At 46.0% G+C, this 26457-nt stretch overlaps 7 non-coding genes across 7 annotated transcripts; 3 read left to right on the top strand and 4 right to left on the bottom strand.

Moving 5' to 3' along the window:
- The first annotated feature begins 11991 nt into the window (after window positions 1-11991).
- Window positions 11992-12064, top strand: trnav-uac. The gene has a single exon. It is a non-coding gene; the product is annotated as a tRNA-Val (tRNA).
- Window positions 12065-15236: 3172 nt separating this feature from the next.
- On the top strand, window positions 15237-15309 carry trnav-uac. The gene has a single exon. It is a non-coding gene; the product is annotated as a tRNA-Val (tRNA).
- Window positions 15310-16068: 759 nt separating this feature from the next.
- trnas-uga lies at window positions 16069-16150 on the bottom strand. Its single transcript has one exon. It is a non-coding gene; the product is annotated as a tRNA-Ser (tRNA).
- A 265-nt stretch (window positions 16151-16415) lies between these two features.
- On the bottom strand, window positions 16416-16497 carry trnas-uga. Its single transcript has one exon. It is a non-coding gene; the product is annotated as a tRNA-Ser (tRNA).
- A 3983-nt stretch (window positions 16498-20480) lies between these two features.
- Window positions 20481-20553, bottom strand: trnav-uac. Its single transcript has one exon. It is a non-coding gene; the product is annotated as a tRNA-Val (tRNA).
- Window positions 20554-20764: 211 nt separating this feature from the next.
- On the bottom strand, window positions 20765-20846 carry trnas-cga. The gene has a single exon. It is a non-coding gene; the product is annotated as a tRNA-Ser (tRNA).
- A 2080-nt stretch (window positions 20847-22926) lies between these two features.
- On the top strand, window positions 22927-22999 carry trnav-uac. The gene has a single exon. It is a non-coding gene; the product is annotated as a tRNA-Val (tRNA).
- Window positions 23000-26457: the final 3458 nt, after the last annotated feature.

The raw sequence follows: 26457 nt of genomic DNA on the forward strand, positions 1-26457 counted from the left end.
CCTGATCCTACTGATTAGCAGCTCAGTGAGATCTCTAGCTGCTGAATGAGGAGTGCTTTGTTAGGGTTGGAGTGAAAACCTACAGGACGGTAGATCTCCAGGAACAGGGCTAGGAACCACTGCTTTAAAGCTGTCACTGCTTTTAAATGTTCTCAACAGTGCAAAGTTACTGTAAAGCCCTGTAAACTTTACAGTGTAAAGTAAAGCCAGTCAGATGGGAGTGGGACCTTCTGTTTAGAATCAGTTACCGCAGCAACACGGAACTGCGGAGCACGTTGCCATAGCACCCTTTAAATAGTTCTATAATGAAGGGGGGAGGGGGGGAGATAAGGAGGGGATCCAATGACTTCTAGATCAACGGAATCAACACTGAATCAAAGCAAAGGTCAGGCGGTGCCACTCACTGACCAAACTGTCACACACTGACCGCGAAAACACAGAGTAACCATGACAGCGTGCAGCTGTGAATGAGGTCGCTGACCACGCCGCTCGCCTTGAACCGGCCTCTGAGTATCACCAGCTTCACTTGGACATCTCAGAAAAACACAAGCACACGCCCCATTAAAAGCCCTCACTCTGCATTACTGAGCTTAACAGAGCTAGGAATGCGCTCATAATCCCGGCGTTAGCATAAACAAGATTAGTGAGTGGGAAACATGTGTAAAAAAAAAAAAAGAAACCTCTCATGACATCAACATGTTGATGGAGAGATGTTAAATGTCATTATTAAATATTATATTTTAATATTATTCATATTAAAATGCAGAAGATGGATCAGAACACAGCTCAATTTTTCTGGGAAAAAAAACTTTTTTTTTCAGGGGGAAGAGCTGGCTTTCCGGTCTCGGCACCACAACAAACAGCAGTAATATTTTACAGCTGGACAAGCTAAAATGACAATAGGCTGTATTATTTTTAAACCGGTCCTTGGTAACATTTCCTTGAACTCTCTCATATGTCTATAATTGAAGCACAAACACTGTCACACAAACTTCAGACAGGACAGAAGATAGCAGGTCATGTGTGACAGACGGAAGTCCGTGTGCACAGCTGTTTGGCCGGGCAGAACATCTTGACCATGTCTGTAAGCCCGTTGGATATACAGTTATACAGAAAACTTGGGCAAATTTATTCTGAAATTAATTTAAATTAAGGAAGGCATGATTCGGTTGCAGTCCAGAAGTAAAGGATCTTGGCCTTGCTGAATAAGTGAATGCTAAATCTAAGCAGGTGCTAATTTGTTTCCATTCCTCGCAAAACATCAGGGAGTCATTTTTTGGAGGACGTGGAAAACATTTTGTATGAAAAAATAACAATAAAAAAGCCACTGCCGCACTAAATCAAAACAGCCCTTCGTACAATCTTTGCTTTATCTACGGCACTTTACACGCGCTCCACTGTAGTTTTTTTGGTCATTTACACATTTTCTAGGCGCGCGCGTGCGGTCAAACCCCCAGGGGCTCAGTTTGTGGCCGGGAACGGAAGACTGAGAACTCGACTCTTGTCTTGGGATGCTGTCAGGGAAATCATAAATGACAAGCAGCCTGTGAACGATGTTGGCCGAAAGCCGCGCGAACTGGACTGCCACCCAGTTGTTCGCGTACGCCCGGACTTTTACTTCAGGCGCGTCATTACGGGAAATTCTGCATGACGCGATATGTTTTACAGTATGTGGGAGACTTATTACAGCCGTCACTCACGCGCCGGGTGTCAGGTCCGCTACGATGTAGCGCACGACGCGCAGTCTTTCTCCTGTACGAAGATTATGACTTCATCTCCTGTCTGAAACGAGCTCACACCGCCAGCCGCTCCGCTCTTAAGTTTAAACAAATGTGCTGTACACGACGAAAGATTCTTACTAAGCCGCAAGTGGACAGGTGCGTTTTTTCACAACTTAATCTGATCACTTGCTCCAGGACTTGGTGTCTATACTGGGATATAAAAAAATACACGCCTATTGCAAACATTCTTTATATTTATCTTATTACACAAAGCAGGTTGCTGTAGAAGAATGTTATGTTTGTGAAATGTCATTCCGGTGAAAACTGAAAAGTTTATTTCTTTATTGAAACGGGAAAACAAAACAAACAAAAAAAACTGCCAATATACACAGATTTTGTTCATAATATCTATGCTTTTCAATAAAAATATTCTAATGATATCTGTGGGAATGTCATAGCAGGAACCGCAGCCAACAGGTAAAGCTGGCGTGAACTAAGAACAAGAACATGTTTCCTCTTCCGGAAGTCCCGTTCCTCGTCATTACGGTGTTGTACGTTTGATCCCGAATGCGCCGCACTTACTGCAAAAAGCATTCCCTCTTTTCGCATTGTCTCACTGCACTTATATGCTAGTTTGGTGCTTCTTTCATACCCTTATCTAGCCCTTATCTCTCTCATCTTTAAGGTTGTTATTTTTAAGGTAAAATCAGCTGCAAATGGGACGAGCTCTGAGCAAAGGCAACCTTTTTACTCCTCTGTATAAAGTATAAGAAAGAACACGTGGGTTGTTCTGATGTACCACTGATCTCCCTTCATGTTTGATCTCTTACAAGTTTACATTAATTTACTCAGCAAATCAGATGTCCATCTACGGCTGTACAGCTTAGATTTTAACATTTCCACGTGTTCGTCCATTAATGCACGAAACTGAAATATATATATATATATATATATAAAACTGAAATATATACATTAATAAAACTCCAAGTTCTTTGCTCTATGTTACAACAGCAGTGCTGCACATGGGCATTGAACCAGCAACCTTACGGTTATGAGCTCAGTCTCTGGGTTATGAGCTCCTCACTACCAGAGGACGATTTACAGTTTATTGAAAAGCCTTTATTGTTTCTCAGCTTTGACCTTGTAAGCTGAATGTTTCTTATCATGAACATCACTAAAAAAATGTCACTAAGCACCAGTAATTTAGCCATTAATTTTTCTTACGACAAACGCTCTTCGAATGTAATCTGAAATGTAATCAGAAATTCTAGATTTCTAAAAACTCGGTATGCCACAACTGGGAGCAGAGCGAACAAGTGCTGTGCCTTCGGATTGCGGGTTAATTTATAATAGATACTCAAAAAGAAAATGTGATTCTTATCCACCGCAGTGCAGCCAAAAAGACTCAAGGGTTAGGGGATAATTCAGTGCATCCCTCTTTTTTTTAACATGGAACACTAACAAAGATGAGAAGCCCGCAGTCATGGTCTGGAACAGACACAAACAGTCCTTATTTAAACTTTAAGAGAGATAATCCTCAGCTGAAACATCCATAAAACCACAAAGCTCTGGGAAAACTTCCCTCTGACATCAATGGTAATGTTTGCTCCCCTGAAACCCTTAACAACCATCTTCTAATATATCTTCTGTAGAGAATGATCCTAAAGTGGAATACGGTTACCTCTGCATACACTGTTAATTAAACTCGTCGGTGCTCCTAAAATCTAATTAATTTTCTTTAAGTTTAACTGTTAAAGTGAATCTGCAGTGTGAAGTTACAGATTCACAAAAGAAACAGACTGAGCTAAACAGCTAACGACATTCACTGGATTAGAAAACTGTGCTATCAATTATATATTTTTTCACCTGAGTAAAAATCTGGAATTGAGTCTGAATGACAGAGAAAGGTGGATGAGAGCTCAACGGCAGAGTCAGTGACCACAAGCGCCTGTGCCCAGAAGGACAGAGAGGACACAGGCGTAGCAACAGATGCGAGGTAACACCTGGAAATTATCGGGGATGCTCACCGAAAGGTCCTCTACCTGTCTGACTCCAAGAGTGTCACGAGAACAAATCACTGAAGTGCATGCACGTGCTCACCTGCATGCATACAGTCACGCACGCACACACACACACACACACACACACACACACATGCATGCATGCACACACACACACACACACACACATGCATGCATGCACATGTAAGAAGGCAGCCTTACCTCCTTGCAGAGACGGTCGATACAGAGCTAAGGAGAGCAATCCGAACAGGAGGCACAGTGCCGTCCTGTTAGCCATCTTGCTCCAAAATGCCCGGTCCCGTCCCGAGCAGCTGGTTTTATCCTCCGCAAGTCAATTACCAATCACCCAGGTCTGCGAGTCACACAAAAAAAAAAACATGAAAAAAAAGAAAGGGAAAAAAGCTTTAAAAAATGACAGAGCCAATACTGGACACGATGTAATTAAGAACCTCTTGGTTCAATGGATCACTACACTTTTTTTTTTTGTTCTCACTCCTCAAAGTCCGGGGTTCCTGTTTTTATTCTATCACCCCTGCCAACAGAGTACGGACAGCTGCCAAGGAGAAGGGGAGGGGGGTGGAGAGAGGGATGGGAGAAAGAGACGGATGGAAGGAGAGCGAGAGAGAAGGGGGATGGATGGAGGGAGAAAAGGTGGAGAGGGGAGAGAAAGGGCACCTCCCCTCCCCTCCGTCCATCCCTCCCCATACCGAGTTCAGCTCAGATTCAGTTTGCCAGACCATTGCAGGGTCCCTGAGAAGGTTCGAGAGGTTCGTGCAAAAAGAGAAACACACGTTTGAAGGCCAGATAAGGCAATTACTCTCTCTCGCTCTCTTTCAGTCGGTCTGTCTCTCTCGCTCTCTCTTGCTGTCTCTCTTTCTCTCTCTCTGCCACAGCCTTCCTGCGTGAGCCTATATGACTAACACACTCCGGTCCCCGGAGCTTGCACACTGTAGGTGTGCTTATCTGAAAAGGAGTGCAATTACACAAATTACATGGACAATCTCACGGCTATGTATGCACAGAAACCCCCCACACACACACACACACACTCAGGCAGGCTGAGCACTGACCTTAGTAATGTTACCCCTCTTGGTCAGTTTTTACTTCATTGTGGGGGTCTAGTCATCATTTAAACAGGATTTAAAGCGTTTGACAAGAGGGGACCTGGTAACCCAGGGGCGACACTCTCCAGGTCCCCTCTTGGCAAGTGCTTTAATAGTGTTAAGATGATGCGTACACCCCTCCAGTGAGTTTTATTTTAAAAAATTGCAAGTGGGGTCACTAGATCCCCCTCTTTGTGGATGTGCAATGATGCCATGGTCTCCAGTTAGGTAGGTAGATGAGCACAGACAGTCATTCCATTGTTTAATGTGACTCACAACATGGCACATTACCTCAGGAGCATCGCGTACAGAACTCGTTTAAGTGATGTTTGTTCCTGACTCGCCAAAAAAAGTAAATAAATAAATAAATAAAATAAAAAAACACTGAGCCTGAAATCAAAGCCTCCTGCTGACAGGATGAGAGGAATTTGTGCACCCTTCCTCTCCCTCCCTCTCTTTCTCTCAATCACACACTCGCTCTCTCTCCCGTTCACACTCTCTCTCCCTCTCTTGCTCACATGTTCTCCCTCCCTCTCTCTCTCACACTCTTTTTTTCTCTCTCACTCACTCGCTCTCTCTCTCCCTCTCTCTCTTGCTCACTTGCTCTCTCTCTCTCTCACTATCCTTCTCTCTGTCTCTCTCTCTCCTGCCACATTTCACTCACTGGTCTCAAACCCTTCTTTGTATCTGCTAAAGAGAGCATTGGGTTGAGTGGTCATGCTAGCCGTGAACCAGAGCACCCTGGGTAATTGGGTTTGAAACTTAGGAACATGATCGTCTCCTGGCTCCTTATGAAAGGAAACCCCCTGTTCCTGTGCTTGGTGTAATTCCGGTACACCTCACACTCCCTGGTCCGGTCGGTGGGTTCTGCTGATGATACTGCCTGACTGTTTCACAGGTAGATATTATAATACTCATCTGCCGTGTACCTGTGCACGTGGATCTATTTTTCCTACACCTGCCCCTCCCTTTCTCCTGCACGAGCATGTTTCTTGAGTCTCTGTTTAGGGTGTGCACTTCTTCAGTTTTGACAACCGGTCAGCTCAGATACTCATTTCAATCCCATGATGCACTGGAGGTGGTGGTGGTGATGTGGGGGGGGGGGGGGGCTGAAAGGCTTGTGGATGCCAGAATTACAGCCCTGCTATTGAACCTTATTACAAGATTTGCCTCATGTACCCAATCAGGTGCCAGACCATGAGTCAGTCAGCCCTCCTATCTCTCTGTGACATCACAGAGAAAAAGGTCACGGCTCCCTTCTATTGGCTAATGGCAGTCTATTGCAGCCTCCCACTGCTTGGAGCCATGTGAGGGAGAATTGCATTATTTTAATGTGGATTTTTGTTCCTCCTTTTTAAAAAAAAATATTAATCAGCAGAGGAATGGTGGTGTGAATCAGTGAGGAGCTCCAGAACATCGCCAGAACTCCAGAGCATCGCCAGAACTCCAGAGCATCGCCAGAACTCCAGAGCATCGCCAGAACTCCAGAGCATCGCCAGAACTCCAGAACATCGCCAGTGCTGGTCCGTGGCGAATGATAAGCATTACACGATCGAGTTCAAAGCCATTTTCTCTAGCAAGGCTCAGATTTCCAATGATGTGTCACAAAAGTGTGTGCGCGCACACACACACACGTCCACACACACACGTCCACACGCACACACACAGACACACACACACACACACGTCCACACACACACACACACACACCCACACTCATTCTCTCCCTCTCTCGATCCAACACTGAGGTAAAACCATTTGGCGTTTGGCCCAGGATTCAGTCTGTAATGGCAGAAGCATTAGCTTGTGCACAGCTTTTCATAACCGATTTAATAACTGGCTCTAGAATGGCTGCATTGGTAAAGAAGTTTGCCCATTTCTTTCTAGGAAAACTAATCGCATTCATTAAGATTGCCGCTCATAACGACTCTCATAAGTCTCTCTCATGGTCATCCGCCAAACTCCGATCTTTGGCTCGGCGAACTGTGAGAAACGCCCCCCTAGTGCAGAGGTGCATGCTGGGAAATGTAAGACCTGTTACGGTATTATGGATGTCTATTTTTTCTTGCTGTTGGGGTCCACCCAGTTCCTCCATCTGATAGTGTTAAATGAAAACAGCGACAGCTAAATGGGTACAGCTGTTGGTCCCCCCCAGTGTTTCGAGTGCTCGAACGAGATGAGGATCAGCTGTTTAGGGATGAGGAAATTGTTGTTCGATGGTCCTGCCACCGCTGGACCACTGTAGAGCCGGTTTTGCGAAACGCCGGTGTGCTGCTTGCTGGGAAATAAGCCTGTGCGTATGTGAGCGTGACAGAGATTTCCACGCCATTGGCTGGGGCCCGGCTGGGACCTGGAGACGGCCAGTCCCATTCGCCCTGATACCCCGCAGGGGGATGGGAGGCTGCCAGGCAACAGGGCTTTATCACTCACTTTTAGCAAAGACCTGTCTGATTGGACCTGAGCTGGCACAGAGACTCGTCAGATTGGACCTGAGCTGGCACAGAGACCTGTCTGGTTGTGTGTGCGTGTGCTTCAGTCTGTGTGTGTATGTATGTGTGTGTGTGTGTATATATGTGTGTGTGTGTGCTTCAGTCTGTGTGTGTGTGTGTGTGTGCATATATGTGTGTGTGTGATGGAGCAGCATAGCTATGTGCTGAAATCAGACATATGGTGGAGATGCATGTGTTTCTCAGGCCAGTACTCAGCTGATAAAACCCTCGGGCAGAAAGGGGCCTGGCCAGCACCGCAGCAGGGGCACGAGAACCGCGCCTGCCGCAGGCTGCTGATTGGTTCATCCTGTTACGGCGCTGTTCCAGTGGACGGATGGGCCCCACAGTCAGGTAACAAACCCAGACTTTCCTAAAGCCGACTGTGGCCAGCAGCCACTCCAGGATGGCGTATAATTGGCCGAGAGGGAGGGTAGACTGTGTCCCAGGTACAGTGTGACTGCGCTGCGATGAAGAAATTATGAGATGTTTTACTGTGGGAAAGTGGGAAAGGCACAGTGATTTAAAAAACTTGCATCGGGCACAGGTTTCCATATATAAAACATATGCCGACTTTACAATGTGCCAATGCTGTCTTCTTGGGCTCTCTGCACAAAAATGCAGGTTCACCAACCCCCTCATCCCCCATGCCCCCCATCTCCCTATCCACCCTTTCCCCTGTTTGGTGTCAAGTTCTCAGAAAATACCACTGCTTGTCAAAACTCAAGCAATGACATCAGAACAAAAATAATAATAACGATATCAGAACGTCTGAGGAACTTGGAGCTGCAAAAAAGTTTAAAATATTTCAGGGCTTATCGGCTGTGTTCTCATGGCTCCCCGGGGAAGATGGAGGCCTTTCGGATTCTCCACCGCAGGCACCTGATAGTGCAGCGACCGGGAGACTGGAACGCGCTCCAGCCTTCATCAGTACGAGAGCCCAGCGTCAGCCACAGCCTCCTTCACAGGGACACGTCTGCATGTCCATCTGTATGTCTGTATGTGTGTCCATATGCAAGTCCACCTGTGTGTCCATCTGCATGTCCATCTGTATGTCTGTATGTGTGTCCATATGCAAGTCCACCTGTGTGTCCGTCTGCATGTCCACCTGGCTCCACAGAAGTCATCTAATGTAACTGATTCTGTGACAAAGTGTGCCTTCAGCCAGAATTTTATGGGCATAAATGGGAAGAGACATGGGGCTGTAATCAAGAGAAAGAAACAGAGAGAGAAGATACACACATACAAACACACAAATACACACACACACACTCAGGCACACACACTATGGATAATTGAGAAAGTAAAATTAGTCAGTCATGGTTCCTCAGGTTTCTGTCGCACAAGTGGCCCCTACATTGTAAGACAATGTTTGTGGTCTGTCGGGTGTAAAACATAGTCAAGTGAATAAGAGAAGTGCACACAGCCAGCTGTACTGCTTTGCAGTGTGGGAGGCAGTGAAGTATTAGAAGAACATAACTTTGACTCCATGAAGGATTTGAAGTGAGGAAAAAAAATCCCCCCCCCCTCGATGTGATGACTCACTAATTAAGATGACAAAAATAAACTGAATTTCATTAAAAGGTGTAGGCTGCCAGTAAATTAAGATCCGTATTTACTTGATGAACAAAATAAACAATGACAATACACAGGGTAAAGCCAGGTCTCTGTGGTCATTGGGCACCCTGAAAGGTTGACTTTGGACACGTCCTTTAAGGCCAATGTTGTTGGGGCTGCTTGAGTGGTTCATCCTGCTAAAAAGCTGGGTTCCAATGCAGCTCACACTCCCCGCTATAGGGTATCAAACCCTGACTGTGTCAGAACTAACCGGGCAACATTTATACTACAAATATCAGCATCCCCACCACCACACTCCAGCCCAGGCTATACTACATGTAAATCTCTTCCCTTTGAGCCTATAGTTCACGTAAACCAAATATCTCCATAGTGTCTACTTAATGTCTCCATAGTGTCTACCTAATATCTCCATGGTGTCTACCTAATATCTCCACCGTGTCTACCCAATGTCTCCATAGCGTCTACCTAATGTCTCCATGGTGTCTACCTAATGTCTCCATAGTGTCTACCTAATGTCTCCATGGTGACTACCTAATGTCTCCATAGTGTCTACCTAACGTCTACCTAATATCTCCATGGTGTCTACCTAATGTCTCCATAGTGTCTACCTAACGTCTACCTAATGTCTCCATAGTGTCTACCTAACGTCTACCTAATATCTCCATGGTGTCTACCTAATGTCTCCATAGTGTCTACCTAACGTCTACCTAATGTCTCCATAGTGTCTACCTAACGTCTACCTAATGTCTCCATGGTGTCAACCTAATGTCTCCATGGTGTCAACCTAATGTCGCCATAGTGACTACCTAATGTCTACTGCCAATCAAAGGGCTTTTCTGGCATCGTTGCTGATTTCAAAATGCAGGGTAGTGGTTATGAACCGCCACACTCTCACACCATGTAGGATGGTGGGACAAGGCAGGGCAGCCCATCTCCTGCAACAGACCCTGCCAAAAAAGGAACAATTGAACAGGGCAGACCCGGTCCTGGCGATCTTGAGAACCAATTAACGGCTAAATCAATCATCCTAAAAAAAAAATCAGGCCCCTTGCCCTGCGTCCCGTGTTCGCACACGGCCTCCCATTGTTCTCCACCTCCAGCAAGCTGGAACGCCAACGGGCCGTGTAGGCCAAACAAACCCGCTTCATCCATCTAAGTTTTTGTTGGCCTCCAAAATCAAAATGGAAATCAAAATGTTTATCCCTTATTTAAGACGTAACAAAAAAGGCTTTGTAGTATCCACTAGAGCTCGAAACATGCCTGATGTAAGCCTTGTTGGAGACTTCCCGATTAAAACTGAATCATAGTTTCAAAAACTGTAAAAAAAAAAAAAAAAAAAAACTAAAACTTTTTTCGAGGGGTTCGCCAAACCTTGCTAATGGGATATGAACATTTACATGTTGGTTTGCTCGCTTGCCACAATCCTCCACTTAATGACTCCAAGGGCGCCTTCGATGTTGCGGGAGAAAACGCAGTGGGTGGGTCTTTAATTGACCGATCATGACAGTGGAAAAAGACAAGCATTGTGGTTCTTGTGAGGCAAGGTCTATATTCCTTCTCTTCCCTACAGCTGCAACAAAAGATATTCATCAAAATAAGAGCCCTTAGTCAACTATGTACTCCAGTGCCAAAAATGTGTTAGATATATACATTGACGTAGTGGACCTCAACCCGATTCTATGCAGGCTTGCCAGAAAAGAATAGATACACAAAGGAAACACACTTGGGGCCATTAGCATAGTTTATTTTAGCGACTTATCAGCAGAATATTGTTTCAAGATTCATAAAGGAGGCTACCAGCAACGCTGCAGTTGTACGTTAGCGGGGAGAACGTGGATTGAAGGATAACGTTCCCACATAAGACAACATAATTAATTCACCAGAGATGTGTTATTTAATTACGACAACACGAAAAATGGCCAATTTTACAACTCACAACTGTCAGCTGTGTTGTTTTTAATAGAACTGTCAGTGTTACTGACATACGTGTGTTTTTTTCGCAATCTGGCCAAACCCATGAGCCTCGGGACTTGGTGCCTGCTGTGTGTAGCTGTTACAAAACTCATTCCACTGCACCTGCCAGGTCCCAGAGGATTAACACTGTGAAAGACTGAATTACATTGCAATGTGTGTAATGTACAAACCAACAATTAGTATCATAAACATAACTAAGTACCATGACACAGCTAACCTGTCTTTACATAGCTATACCTCACAGGTACGGAAGGGCTAAAGAATTTTCACACCATGTTTCCTAGGCCCAAATCAGCCTCTGATCGACAGAAAACCACAAATACCTTCAGAAAAAAACCTAGCATTCCCTCCAGGACCGGGGGGGCAATCCCTGGTTTTTAGATCCCCACCTTCCAACCCCAAACCTTATCCAACGAATAACTGAGCCAAATACTTTTCTTAAATTAGCTGGATCAGCCTCCCTCCACTGTAATGAGAGTCAGCATTTACGGAGAGCTGGACACCATACAGTCCTGCAGCCCTTCCTAGACATGTAGCCCAGCAGAGCTGCTGCAGGTCGGCACGGCGATGCCTTAGAGACAGAACTACAGCACACCACACCGTCTCCATACATGGTAAAGTATGCATAATTTGAAATAGACCTGTTTTATTGCATTTGCAGGGGCCAGTAACGCCTGAGACAGCTGTTAGTGAGTTTGGAGGCTCATTGGACAAGACCCCCTTATAAAAACCTGTGAAATTAAATTACAATAAACTTTGAAATAAATACCAAAATATCATATTTAAGTCACCAAATAGATTTGACATTAACTGCTGAATTTAAGTGCTGAAAATAACAATAGCTAGAATAATGTGTCAGCTAATATAAAACAAAGCGAGATAAATAAGAGTTTTAATTATATATGAAAAGACTAGAAAAGTAGATCCACTTAAAGTTGATGTTTGGAACGGTGGTGGGACAACTATTTCACTGTGAACCAATCGCCTGTCTGAATGACAACTATTAGCCACAGGGAAACCCAGCTCTTTCAGCAGAGAGAAAATGTTGCAATGCTTTGAGTTAATGTGTACACACTACACCATGGTATGTGAGGCAGTTGCACAACACGGTTCCATAGTGTAGTGGTTATCACGTCTGCTTTACACGCAGAAGGTCCTGGGTTCGAGCCCCAGTGGAACCATTCCTTTATCTTAAAGTCAAAGAAAGCCTCTTTGAGAAGTGACCTTGTCCTTTGGTCTATTTCAAAAAGGAGGATTTAAACCTACACAGGGAAACTCGAATGGATCTCAAGTCCAATGCCATCACAGCTCAGCACTTTAGTTTCCCCACACATGGTTTAAATAAAAACTAATCTGACAATCAAGCTGTGGCACTGCTAGAACACTGATAAAAAGAGATTAAGGATGAAGAAGAGCTGCGTGTGAAAAACGTGATCTTTGCTACAGAAGAATCCTGCTGAGCTTCGCACAGAAAAGAATGGGCTGCTTACTGCAGCGTCCTGCCACAGCAGACAGACCTGGACACAGGCCCGGCAATATCGACCCCGAAACGAGCCAAGCAGAGCAGCCGTGATTATCTTATCATCATCTGGAAGCTGCGGAGAAGGTTGGGTCACCGTTGCTCATAGAAACGGAGAGAGCCGGGGAGTCGCGGCAGGAGCACGGCTTTTATTTGCCACACCGTTTACCGGCTCCCGATGACACAGCCCCAGAGCTCGCGTCGGTTAATCAGTCTGAGCGCCTCCCTGGTTCAGCTGTGCCACGGTGCGCCAAGCGTGTGGTCCCTCGCCAGCTCCGATCTCGTCGGTACAGGGGCCACTACACGCACGCGCACGCACGCACACGCACACGCACACGCACACGCACGCACGCACGCACGCACGCACGCACGCACGCACGCACGCACGCACGCACGCACGCACGCACCTTATCCAGGATCTGAGGGTGCTGCTAACTGCTGGCCGGGGTTCTTGGCGTCAGTGGAGGCTGCTGTAGCTGGGACATACCCTGTGCATGCGATTGCTCCTGAAGAACAGCAGATTCATTAGCTCCTGCAGTGAACCTTACCATCACTGTTAATTAAGCACTAATGAATCTCCATGGTGACTGGCTCGGGCCTGGATTGACCCACACGCTACTATAACCGCACGCCACAGAGCAACTCACATTCTCATTCTTACCACACATGTGTTTCGATACTACCTGAGACAATGCAGGAGAAGTAACAGGCACAGTGGTAGGACCCCACCTTGGGCCCAAACCAAGAACCTACAAGCCCAGTTCCCCAACCATTATGATACACTTCTGGCAAACACTAAACAGTTTCTTCAACACTCTCTGAGGCTTTGTTTCCATTTGGTGGGTGTGCCCGGTTGTTCTGGTGTGTATTGCAGGAGGGTCTGGACCTGGACTCACCTGAATCGCCTCTTACGGGAAAACGCTGGTTTAAGCCATGGGTCTGAGTCTCTATGAAGAAGGTCCTGTGTGTGCAGGGCTTTGTTCCAGCCCAGCACCGAAACACTTAATTGAATTAATCAGCTGAGGGCTGGGTAAGGAAGGAAGCCCACTTCCTCACATATCCATTGCAGTCAAGATTGGGTGCCCTTGATTGGAAAACCAGGAAATGCCGCTCAGGTGTGCTGTAGTGGGCAGTGGGTTGGGCTTTATTAGCAGAGGTTGCAGGATTGATTCCAGAATGAGGCACTGCTGAGAAGGCAATTAATAATTGCGGCAAACAAATCAGCAATTTCAAGATTAGGTTTTTTGGAATGTTTTTTTTCAAAATTCTAAGCCAGTGTTCTACAGCTGCATTGCTCTCAGTTACCAGTAGTGATTGTGACATCAGCATTGGAATGTTCAGTTATTTGTGATCTCACACGGATGGCTCCCAGGAGGACTGAGTTGTGACGGAAACAATTAAATGTAAAATGTGACTGGGGAGTGAAATATTTCAGAGAAATGGAGAATGTGTGGAACAGGAAGTACATCCCCAAACATAAAGAGGCCAACCCCTTTCCAAAACGGATGTGAAGAACGGATGGGTTTACTTTCATATATAAATTTAGACAACCGCCCCCCTCTCCCATCACGCAATCTTAAATCACAGCTGAATGTCGTTCCACAAATGCACACCCCTAACCGCTGGCAGTGAAGGTGGGATCAGTCCTGTCATCACTCAGATTCCACAGCATCTTCCAGCTGGACACAATTCACCGACAACCCTTCAGCACCGGAGTGTCCCTCCCCTTTTTTCCTGCTGACATCATCACCGACCAATCAGATGGAAGTTTGCCCCTGTCTCTTCCTGCTGACCTCACTGTCGACCAACCAGAAGAGAGCTTGGCCTTCTTACTTGTTCGCGATCCAGAACAATTAACTAATGCTGAGCCATCTACTCAAATGTTTTGCCTGATGCAATACATGCAAACGTAATTTCATCCCACAATTTCATTGTACACTTGACTATTGATTTCTATGTGGCACAGCCAACAGAAAGGAATCAATTACATCACCTATCCCCTTTTTTATTGGTTAAGAGTAGATGGAGCTCAAAGATCTGCAGGGACTCAATTGCTAGAAAGTTTTTTCCACACTTTTGGAAAAATTGCAACATAATCTGTGAGGTTTATCGAAAGCAAGTACGGTTTGTCAGGGCTGTGGACGTTATGGTCTTCCAGTGTTCAAGACTGCTAACCTGCCCTGAACACGTGCACATGCTTTGCCAATCAAGTGATTTGTGAAGTAAAAAACAACACTCACTTTTCAATTTATGCAGTAGTTAAGGAACTGCAATTGGATTCAAAGCCACATGTGAGTGGTCTACAGTAATACTGCTCTTCAGGCCTACAGTAATACTGCTCTTCAGGCCTGCAGTTATATTGCTCTTCAGGCCTACAGTAATACTGCTCTTCAGGCCTGCAGTTATATTGCTCTTCAGGCCTACAGTTATACTGCTCTTCAGGCCTACAGTAATACTGCTCTTCAGGCCTACAGTTATATTGCTCTTCAGGCCTACAGTTATACTGCTCTTCAGGCCTACAGTAATACTGCTCTTCAGGCCTACAGTTATACTGCTCTTCAGGCCTACAGTTATATTGCTCTTCAGGCCTACAGTTATACTGCTCTTCAGGCTGACCTCGAACCTGCGTGGGGAAACCCCATTGGACTTTGAACCCAACGACTTAACCTCTGGGCCATCACAGCACTTTTGTGGAATTTGAGCAACATGTCAAAGTCTTGTCAAACTTAGAAAAGGAAATTTACATTGCTGATAAAAATGGCCCATTGCCAAGAAGAATGTTATTGTTTTGAAGTAGTGCTACACTTTGATACATGAGCTTCTATCCTGCACACGGTTCCATAGTGTAGTGGTTATCACGTCTGCTTTACACGCAGAAGGTCATGGGTTCGAGCCCCAGTGGAATCATTTGTTGCTCTTTAAGTCATGGAACGCGTTGACTTTGGCTGCTGCAATGTGCTCATCCCTCCTGGCTGATCTAGGCGAGATGTTCACATCAACGTCAATGCGGTGATTGTCTACACTTGATCTACCCCACAGGTCTCAAACTCCAGTCCAGTGTCTGCTGGTTTTCAAGGTGTTTTTGGCGCCAGTGATTCATTTAAGTCACAGGAATCACACACCTTGCTCTCAAGTCGTTAATTGGCAGCTGATAGGAAGGAAACCACAAAAGCCCACAAACACTGTGGCTGCATGAGGTTCGTTCTGACACCCCAGATCTATGCATACATGACAAGCATACAAATATGGATGCCTTAACCAGAATCTGCTGGTAAATACATCTTAATCCTCACACGTACCAGTGACTCACCATTCTAATCCTGGAGAGCCGAAGATGTTGCAGGTTTTAGTTTTTGCCTCAGCAGGCCATGTCAGACCACCCAAGAACCAGGTGACTCGAGTTAGCTGTGTAATCAGGTGTATTAACCAATCAATTGCTGTTCAACTCAAGTGCTGAGTAAGAACAAAAGGAGGAGCACTGCACTAAACTTTAAAAATCTCATACAAAGATAGTGTTTTTGGAAAGACTAGTTTCTCATTTTTAGTGAACAAGGAAACACTGGCCCCACGGTCAACCAAAAGCTTGCTTTGAAGATGATTCAAGCTATAAACTACACTGGGATATGTGAGGGTGCTTTGGTGGCTGATTTAAAGAAGTAACCCGATCGCTGCAAGCAGGGTTCGAACCTGCGCGGGGAATCCCCATTGGATTTCAAGTCCAACGCCTTAACCACTCGGCCATCGCAGCTGAATAATGGTTTTTTTAGTTGGTATTTGTAAAAAAAAAAGTTTTGATATATCAAACTAAGCAGCCAAAATACAGAAGTGTCTGAAAAGCATTCAAACATGGATGCCTCAACTTAACCAGCGCCTGCTGTTCAAGGTAAATACAGCCTAATACTTCACACTAACCTGGAGCTGGTTTTTGTTTTTGCCTTAAGATCAGCAGCCCATGTTAGACCAAAGAACCAAGTGGCCAAAGTTTGCTGGCCGATTTAAAGAATTAACTATATCGCTGCGAGCAGGGTTCGAACCTGCGCGGGGAATCCCCATTGGATTTCAAGTCCAACGCCTTAACCACTCGGCCATCGCAGCTCCCGTTGAATGCACGTACACTAGTTCAATTTAACTATGCAAACAAGGAGCTGAAATACAAACTCCCAAATTCAAACAAACTACCTGCAGAACAAGCCCAAGTAAGAGATACCTAAGGCCTCAAACCATTAAAATACCATACCCTGAGGTGGAAACTGTCCAAAAACCCAGGGAGGCAGTACATTTTATCCTTTAAAACTAGTCATGTTGCTTTTTTTATTGCAGTTTTGAAGACCATGAGTTACACGCAGTCTGGAGGTAAAAGCCAGTCTGCAATGTGATTGAGCTCCAGGTTGGGAACTGGGCCTGTCTGAGTCAATCTTCTCTGCGTCGGCTTGTTGGAACATGGCGGCTCCGGCAGTTAATTTTTCAAATGGGGAACCGTGATTGGCTGACGCTTGCGGTGGGAGGGACCTATGAGCTGTGTTAGCGGGAGAGCCCATTCCAGGGCCAGTGGCACCCCAATCCCCCACGGGATGTGTGTGTGTGGGGGGGTTCTCTTTCTCAGACCAGCCCCCACGTCGTCTCGACGGTCGAACTCCTACGCCTCCTCCCAGCCTGACCCGCCATCCCCCGAGAGGCGGCTGGCTCACCGCCCGGCCTAATCTCCCCGACAACCTCCCTACGTCCTGGGGGGGGCCATATGGGGGGGTCTGCTTCATACATATGGGGCTCTGGCTAGCTCAGGGACAGAAACTCCCTAAAGCCCAGGGGGCCCCTTCACATTCACACTGGGGTACCCCAAAAAACATCTGTCTGCCATGAAGTCACAGTGTACACTCACCATTTTTAAAAACATATATATTTAATCACCTATTTAAGGCATATATCAAGCAAACTTTTTATAAGTAGTCATAGAAAACGACCGGGTCAGAGAAACTCCTTTGAGTCATTATTTCAGTGGGCTGCGGGCTGAGAGTTTTGGCAAACGTCGGGCTGTTCCCGCACATCTGTTCCACAGCACTGCGCCGCGTATGAAAACCGGAGGAATTCCCCGGCGGTGCCTGAGGGGCGTCTGTGTTTTTTTTATCGCGGCGGTTTTCGCGGTACCGCGGCCTCGAGGCGGTCGTTCTTCTCCCGCCGCCTGGCTGTGGGAGCGGGCAGGGGGGCGGGGGGGGCGGGGGGGGGCGGGGGGGGCGGGCGGGCGGGCGGACGAGGCGATGCAGGCGGTCCTCGTTTTTTTGGACGGCCCCTATCGAGGGTCTGTCCAACGTCCTGGCATACCACAAAAAAAAAGAAAAATCAGATTAGAGGGACATTAAGATAAGGCGAAACGGGTCAACAATGCGGTGGTACCCTCTGGAATGGGGGTCAGATAAGAGCAGGAGTTTCACGCCAGCGGCTCGCAAATTTTAACACGCTCCCTTAATGGGAGGCCACGGGGTGCAGCCAGGGCCGGCTTTTCAGGAAAAGGGCAGACACAAGAAAAAGAGAGAGAAGAAAAAAAAAAACTTTATTCACGTCATTTTTCATGTCAAGTCGTTGCTGAGAAACAGACGCTTGGAAGCTGCGACCAAAAATGCGCTAAAAGAAATACTGAGATACGTGTGAAAATGAACTGATCTTTGGCTACAGACCTGACGAAGCTCAACGCTGCTACAACAGCCGGGCTTGGCACAGCGATGAAGACTAAATAAGCAGACAGCCAAATCATCTGATAACAGACATGAAATGCAGATATTACACTCTAATTTACTGATTAAACGCAGCTCTGTGTTTTATCTTTCTGAATTCAGGAATGAGAACTCAGACACCCACACAATCAAAAAGCGGTCCATATTTGTATTACTGTCAATTTCGTATGTTTCTTTCATTTTTTCCTCCAGTTATACTCATCATTATTTATTTTTCACCATTTTTGAACTCACCTGTTTTAGTTATGATTGAGCAGTCAGAAGATGGCAGGTGTGCTCCTCCACTGACCATGTCACTATGTACAGTGACTAAGTGACTAAGTGACTAAGACACACCCAGCAGACTACACACAGTCCTACAGCTGAGACCTAGCACTTACTGCTGGAGTGGCGTTAATCTACCTGACAACAGCTGGTCACCTGTGGACACCGTGTGTGTCGGTGGGATGAAATAATGCAGCGTTAGACTCAGCAAAATACATCCTCTCCAACAAGTCTGGAAAGCAAAGTTACAGCTTGGCTTCCTGCAATCTGATTGGCTCGAGCTAGCCAGTCTTAGCAAGCTGTTGTGTCATAGGTCAATGGCTTGAATTTCCTCCAACTGGAGCCGGACCTTCAGGAGAGCATGATTCATCAGAAGAAGCAACTGACTTGGGACTCTACTTGGGAAGTAAATCATTGGGTTTTCTCACGTCTTGTTGTTCAATCCCATTTTTATACACATATCATAACCGCGCGATACATTAATCAACATTCACATTGTTTATTTAGAAATTTTGGTTTATATTATATCGGGGGAGGGAAAACATAAACAGATCATTAAAAACCAATTAAAAAAAAACTTCAAATAATACAATATTTCCAATTGCTTTCAGGTGGGCTGTGGTTCAAAATCACTTTTCTTTCCAAATTGAAAGCCTCGGGTCATATGTATGCAGCGCGCTGCGACGCGTTTCATATCATTAGCGCTGTTTTACCGGTAAAACTCTGGGAAAAGAAGGGTTTCCCTTTCTGCACATTCAAACTCCTAAAACAAGCAGCAGGGTTATTGTGGGAGCGTGCCGTCAGCCGTACAAGCCCAGGGGGACTGTGAAACGGGAACACCCAAAACATGACAACGGGTCATGTATCTCCCTAAAATAAAAATGAGAATTTTCATAGCTGTTTGTGGTTTTTTCTTTTTTTAAAATGTCTGATCACAAGCAGAGTACACTACTACGAACAAAATATAACCAATCCCATACGGTCAGTTCTATGAAAGACATTTAATTTGTGCACAGTAAAATGTAGTGTTAATTCAACAATAACAAATCACATATGAGTCCAATAGGGTACTCTCTAAGAGCTGATTTAACACTTAACATTTTACTGTGTATCGGCTGTCATTAATGTAAATTTGAAATAGAAGCCCAAGTCCTTCTGGCAATGAGCAAGATGTGAATAAATAAAAACGTAATAAAAAATGTGTAAAAAAACAAAACTAAAGGCGATGTGTGTTCAGTGCTGACAAAATGTTTGAAACACCATAAAGACGGTGAGCTCGCTGTCTTTGCTGCAGTGCAACTGTCGATCCCGTGTGCGAAGCGATCATTACCCAAATGCTTGTTTTCTGACGCCTACTTTTTAAAACAATGACTAAAACTTTTACTCAAATCCAGCTCTTGGCCAAAATAAACCACTCCTGGGTCTGTTGGTTGACGTAGTTGACAGCACTGATAAATTTACAGTTAGTCATCTTGGGGGGTGGAAACGGCTCTACTGGGAGATCACGGTAAGCCTCAAGGTCCAGATTTAAATCCTGACCGCGCCGGTACTGACCGCAGCCAGCACCTCCGCAGGGCAGCTAATCGCCAGACTGAGCCAGGCTAACCGGCGGGACCCCGGCACACTTACCTTCTCCGGATGTGTCTGCTCGCACACAGACAGGAAATGCAAAGGTCTGTCAATGAAAGAGGTGTGGCATTGGCGTGTTCTCGCAGGGTTTCACAGGCCGGGGGCAATAACTAGAGCTCGGTGCCCAGCGGAGGATGGAGGATTGTGGGTAACTGCGCAGACGCCGAGCACTGTGGGAAAGTGTGTTTTCGCGGGGGATAGCTGTGTGTGAGGGGGTTTAACGAATGGCGCTGGATGTAAAAGGGGACAGGCCTGCTTTTCTGCACGACCCCAAGCGCTCAAAACCAGACCAATCACCCTTTTCCATGGGAAACACTTTCTTATGGAGCCCCCACATGACTCTCAGACTAAAGAGTCACTTGCGGAAGGTAGCAAGTTGCTGCCAATGTGACGAGGTGCTATGTTTCAAAGAGCATCAGACAAGGGTAGGCCTTGATCGACTTGACAAGAAAGACATGATTCCACTGGGGCTCGAACCCAGGACCTTCTGCGTGTAAAGCAGACGTGATAACCGCTACACTATGGAACCACGGTTGAGAGTTCCCGTGTACCATGGCATCCTGGGAAGTTAGTCAGATGAGCATCAAGGAGGGAAGGGGAAAGTGGAGCTCGTCGTAGCTGTCCAAGGGAAACACAAATTTATCTTTGAATCTTAAAAATGAAACAGCAAAGAAAGTGCCGTTGGGCTTCAGCCTTGAGCCCTGCACACAGTTTGTCAGTATTTAAATAAGAACCTCATTCGCTGCGAGCAGGGTTCGAACCTGCGCGGGGAAACCCCATTGGATTTCGAGTCCAACGCCTTAACCTCTCGGCCATCACAGCACCTGCGATGGGGAGGTCATGACCCATGAGTATTGCTTAAACCCGTGTGGGACAACCCCCATTGGGTTTCAGCACCAATATGTTGGCACATTGGTAGCAAACCTGCATGGTCAAGTGGTGAATATGCAATCTCCTGGCATCTTCTCACACAGCTTGCAGCTAGTCAGGTCTTCAAGATTAATCGAAGTAGGGTTGTATTTACTGTTAAAAAACCTTTGTGGTCAACATAGGAGAAAGCAAGGCTAACAAAACTATGACAAAAAAACACACCAGCCCTGCAGGAATGGCTTGACAAATATTGTGCAATTGATATATTTAACCTTGGAAGTCCAGAGTTGGGTTCAGCGTTATCCTTGGCTATAAGAAGGAATTTGTTGACACCCCAATTTAGTTTTCCTCATTGTTTTGAGAGAAAAAATACGAGCACAAGGTGGAGCTAGGGATCATTAAAAGTGGACATAAAACAGTAAAGCAATTATTCACAACAATTATTAAACCTGCAGAGAGGCAAATGAGCAAGTGGGTGCTCAGAAACCTTTCTCCAAAAATCACTGTTTAAAACCGTAAAAGGCGGTATAAACTTCCCACGTTCCCACACAGTGTAGTGCCAACAGACGAAACGCAGAGCAATTAATTACCGCGATATGAATATCAAAGTGGTCTCAAAGACGCTCCAGCGATACCATCTCTTCTGAGGAACAGAAAAACAGGAGGCAGGCTTTTTCAAAGCAGGCCCAAGCCCTGCACTGCTTCAGATACCGACCCTCTGGCCAGTACAGGGGAAACCGCTGGCTCTCCCTTCAATCCTGTACTGCTGGCAGCACCTTAACACTGCCAGTCTCACCCACGCCAAATCCGTTTGACCACACCCCCTTATGAATATTAATAAGGAGACAGCGAATCAGAACGTGGTCATGTCCATGCTGAGTGGCAAGTGGAATAAAATGTGCGGAAATTAATATCGTATCGCGACCCACAATAAAATTTTACACAGGTGACGTTCCAGTATTACCAAATGAATGGCAGCCTTCATATCCCGAAATTAAAGGGCGATAATCTGAGCTTCCGGGTAAAAAATTTCAGTTCATGCTGAAAATTTTCCCATCGAGGTAAAGAAGCGAGTAAAAATTTCCTTGAACGAAACTGACAAAAAAAAAAAATGTTATGTACTATGAAACGCAAACTTTTTCTGAGTAAAAAAAGTCCCAAAGACGATGTCATTGTGAAGGAGAAAATGATTTCCAGCCGGATAGCATAATTTAATAAACATAAGTGCATGAGTCATGCGAGGGTCGCCGTGCCACAGGGTGTGACGGTGATGATGTCAGACCTCAGCGAGCTGAGCTGACCTCATGCACATCAAAGCCCGACGTTGGATCCCAAAGCCCCCCGTGACCGAAGAGAGGAAGAGGAGCATCAAGCTGCGAAGGGAGGAAGAGGAGCATCAAGCTGCAAAGAGAGGAAGAGGAGCATCAAGCTGCGAGGAGAGGAAGAGGAGCATCAAGCTGCAAAGAGAGGAAGAAGAGCATCAAGCTGCTCCTGCAGGGTTTACCAACGGTGACACACCACATATTAGACTCTGCTAATGATGACATCAATCTTTCCAAATGGGAGAAAAGTGGGAAAGCATTGATTGGGTTTCACACTAAGCTTGTCGGACAGGCAATCCAACCCCAACTCCCCTTTCTTAGTCCATGGTGTGCAGTGTTGAATGATCTCACTTCCTGTTAACCTCTTTCTGACAGGGCATGTACACACAACCCAGTGCCCTTTCTGATTGGCCATATACCTACCTGATTGGGCATGAGTACAGAGGTGTGGCATCCTCACTTCCTGTTTAACCCTTCCTGATTAAGCATGTGATGACTGAGAGGTTCAGGCGTTGGAATTGAATACAAACCCGGCTTACGGTGCAGATCTGGATGGTCCTTTAAAGGTTTTTGGAAATGAACAGGAACTGGCACGATGACAGGTGGTATGTTTCAAAGAGCAATAGCCCCACTGTCAGCAATGTGACCTTCTTTTCATGATCATTTGAACTACAAGCTATACTTTGGTACATAAGGATGCTACACCACATGATTCCATAGTGTAGCGGTTATCACGTCTGCTTTACACGCAGAAGGTCCTGGGTTCAAGCCCCAGTGGAATCATTCTTTTGTCTTAAAGTCTATGAAAGCCTCTGCTTCTCTTGTGCTCTTTGCCAAGTTTCCTTGTACTCTTCCCCATTGTGGTTATTTATTTATTTTTTTTAACAGTGGTTTGATGACAGTCTTGAGCATCAAACTCAGCTGTTCTCTCACTGGGCAGAATAAGGCAGATCTTCAAGGCCCACCTCTGCCAGACATGGAAAACAGCACTGAATCCCGTTTGCAAACACATCCTGTACTGAACAGAATGGAACTTCCGGGTGGCTCTTCCAGTTAAGCCAGAGTTCTAGAGCATGATTGTGCCCCACAGTCAGGTATTGAATCCTGCCTGAGCCAGTGCCAGCTGTGGCCAGTGGCCTCTGCAGGGCAACAGATAAGTGGAGGCAGTATCATTCAAGATGAGGGACGGTTCATTGGCAGGGACCCAAATCCTTCTCAAGCGCCCCCTGCTGGTTGGCCGGCATCCACAAGCCCTTACAGGTCATGCTTGCTTCAGAGGAGAGCGTGTGATCATCTGTGCGCTCCAGAATCGAGACAGGAGGACGTCTTTGCCCCACAGTCCAGACTGTACCTCTGATTCCCGAGGGAAGTGAAGTAGGCCACAGTGTCGCTCAGGGCAGGAGGGTGTTGCGTCGGCCGGGTTGCCCTGGATACAGAAGAGAGCAGCAGCGTCTGCGCAAGCCGCTGGAGCTCCTGTCCTAATCACGCAGTAACTGCGCAGTTCTGCTGTTGGACTGTAGAGTGAGAAAGAAGTGGTTTCAGGTGTGTGGCACGTGGGGCGTGTGGGGCGTGTGGCATGTGGTGTGTGGGGTGTGTGGCGCGTGCCATGGTCCATGGGACAGCTGGCCCTCGGTATTGTGTGGATCCCTCCCTAGTGTGTACAGGGGTTCACGCTCTGAATAAAGTTGAAAATAAGAAACTTAAAAAATAATAATAATAAGCTTCTTGGAAGCTGAACATAAGAACATTATCTCATGCGCACTTTTAATGAAATAATTTACTAAAATCCCGAAATATAAATTTGGATTCAACAGTTTTTGAGTCATTTCTTCCAGTTATGAACGCCTTCATTGTTGTTGATTCCACAAACAAAGAGTCAGTCTTTTCCCGTGTAAGCGGGAATACGTGGACTCAATCACTAATCTCCATGGCAACCTCAGAGGTATCAGCCTGTGTCAGCCATCCCATAATTCTTCTGAGGGGGGCCCGTGTCACCCCCGGTGGGGGCTGGTGTGTATCGACATGCTGGCTGTGAAAAAGCCTTATCAAATCAACGCTAATTACGCGACAGACCAGCGCTCGGTTTAGCTGAAACGTCCCAGCTGCCTGCCCCCCGCGTGTAATACATTACCTTTTTAAGTCAAAATGGCCTCTGCCTCACATTGTGTGTGGCACCATTGCATTTCACCCCACTACGGTAATTCAGTCCAGCACATACATTGGCTTCCCAGGCTAATCTGACGGGGGGGGGGGGGGGGGGGGGGGGGCATTCAGAAATGTCTTTATCTCCTAATAGGATGCAGATTTTTAAGCCGACCTCAGGCTTGGTTCTCAAATGGCGCCCAGCGGATAACCAAATCTCAGCCCCTCATCTTACATCACTTCCTGTCTCTCGACACTCACCTATCAGGAGTGTCTTAGGTGCAGCTGCTCGCTACAGAATGTGTTGTTTAATTTCTTTTGCGCAGATTTTTATAAACTGTTAATGCACATCAGTGGAAACATGCACGTGTGCATGTGTCTGGGTGTGCGTGTGTGTGTATATATATATATACGTATATATATTTATATATATTCACGTCTTAGAAATGTGTGTCTTTGTGTGTGTGTGTATGTGTGTAGGCACGTGTGGTGCATGAGTGTGTGTGTTTGTGCATGTGTGCCTGTGTGTCTGTAAGCGTGAGTGTATATGTGTGCCCGTGTCTGCGTGTGCATGTGTGCCTGTGTTTGTGCGTATGTAAGTGTGTGTGTCTATGTGTGTATGTGTGTGGGAGTGCGTGTGTGTAAATGTGTATTTGTGGGGACCGGTCAGACTCCTGCACTGTTCTGCAGTCCCTCTTCCTGAAGGCAGATGACTATAGTATTACGTGTGTTTTAAAGAATGCGCTCCATAAATCAATCACCATGATGTACTGCCTTAAATATTCCAGGCTGGCACGCACAAACTGGACAGATTGCCTCATATTTAGCCAACATATCACCCCTCCCATTAGAAAACAGTCCATAGGAGAAAACAGACAAAGCAGGCTAAAAATACATATTATTCTAACTTTGTTGTGAGGTGGTCGTTCTAATTTTTTTTTTCTTTCTGGGAACCCACAGTGTATGGTGTTTTGATAGAGCTGTTAATTGAACTTTGGTCGAGATTTGACCTTAAAAGATTCTACTGATGTGAAATTCCCACCTGAATTCCAGCCACTTAATTTTTATCTTCATTATTAACTGTAACCCAATCTGCTAATCATATTTAAAATGATGTCAGACGAAGCATGCCAGTGTAATGACAGAAAACTGAACACAAAATAAATAGATTTGCAACCTGTGGGGTGTTCTCACTCAAGTGGTTCATGCAGAAAAGGTGTTAAAAATAATGAAAAACAGTTTGAGGATCAATACTTGGTTAAAGATCTTCGCTATGGTCGAATGCCCCCCCCCCCAACTACTGTGCCCTCAAATTATGTACTGTCTATAAAGCACACTGCGTACTGTTTAAGACACGATGGGCAACCATACTATTTTCCAAAGGTACTGTGGAAGAGTCGTAAGACGTTTCGCGGTTGTGCGACCATGGAAAACGTCAGCGAAGCTGTGCGTTATATTTATGCGACCAAAATGGACGTTTACTTAACCACCTCTGCCCATTCAGAAACACACAGGTTCTCCCAAACCTACGGGTTCTCCCAAACATACGGGTATCCCCCAAATGTGCAGGTTCCCCCAAACATACACAGCCCGCTGCCTTTTCTTATAACATTACATAACTCAAAATGAAGCACTTGGATTTACCAGTCTGCATCACACTGTATTAATGCACCAGTACTAATCTAGCTGCACACGTAATTGGACATACTTTGCACCATAGTCATAACACCAGAGTCCAGAAACACCGGCCAACTCAGATTAATTAAAGCAGAAAGGAACACAGGCTGCTCATTAAATACCTCCAGCACTTGTTGAAAGCCGTCCTCCCAGCTGTGCTCCAGTCTGTTTTAGGAGACATTACGCATGGCAAGGCAGTGCTTTTCACAGAACGTATCGCCGTACCTGCAGGAATCCACCAGTGAACACGGGCCCAGAAGTGATATTTCAGACCGGCACGCGCGCGAAAATGCGGAAATTTGGGAGTGGGGGGCAGCCGTCCCTCTGGTGTGCCAATGCTGCTGGGGTCTCATGGCCTAACGGCTGGCCTGTTTTCCTTTCTTTTGGGGTGGGGGGGGGGGGGGGAAAAACACATGAAGTCC

Source organism: Anguilla anguilla, chromosome 9, assembly GCF_013347855.1.
Source record: "Anguilla anguilla isolate fAngAng1 chromosome 9, fAngAng1.pri, whole genome shotgun sequence".
Lineage (NCBI taxonomy): Eukaryota > Metazoa > Chordata > Actinopteri > Anguilliformes > Anguillidae > Anguilla > Anguilla anguilla.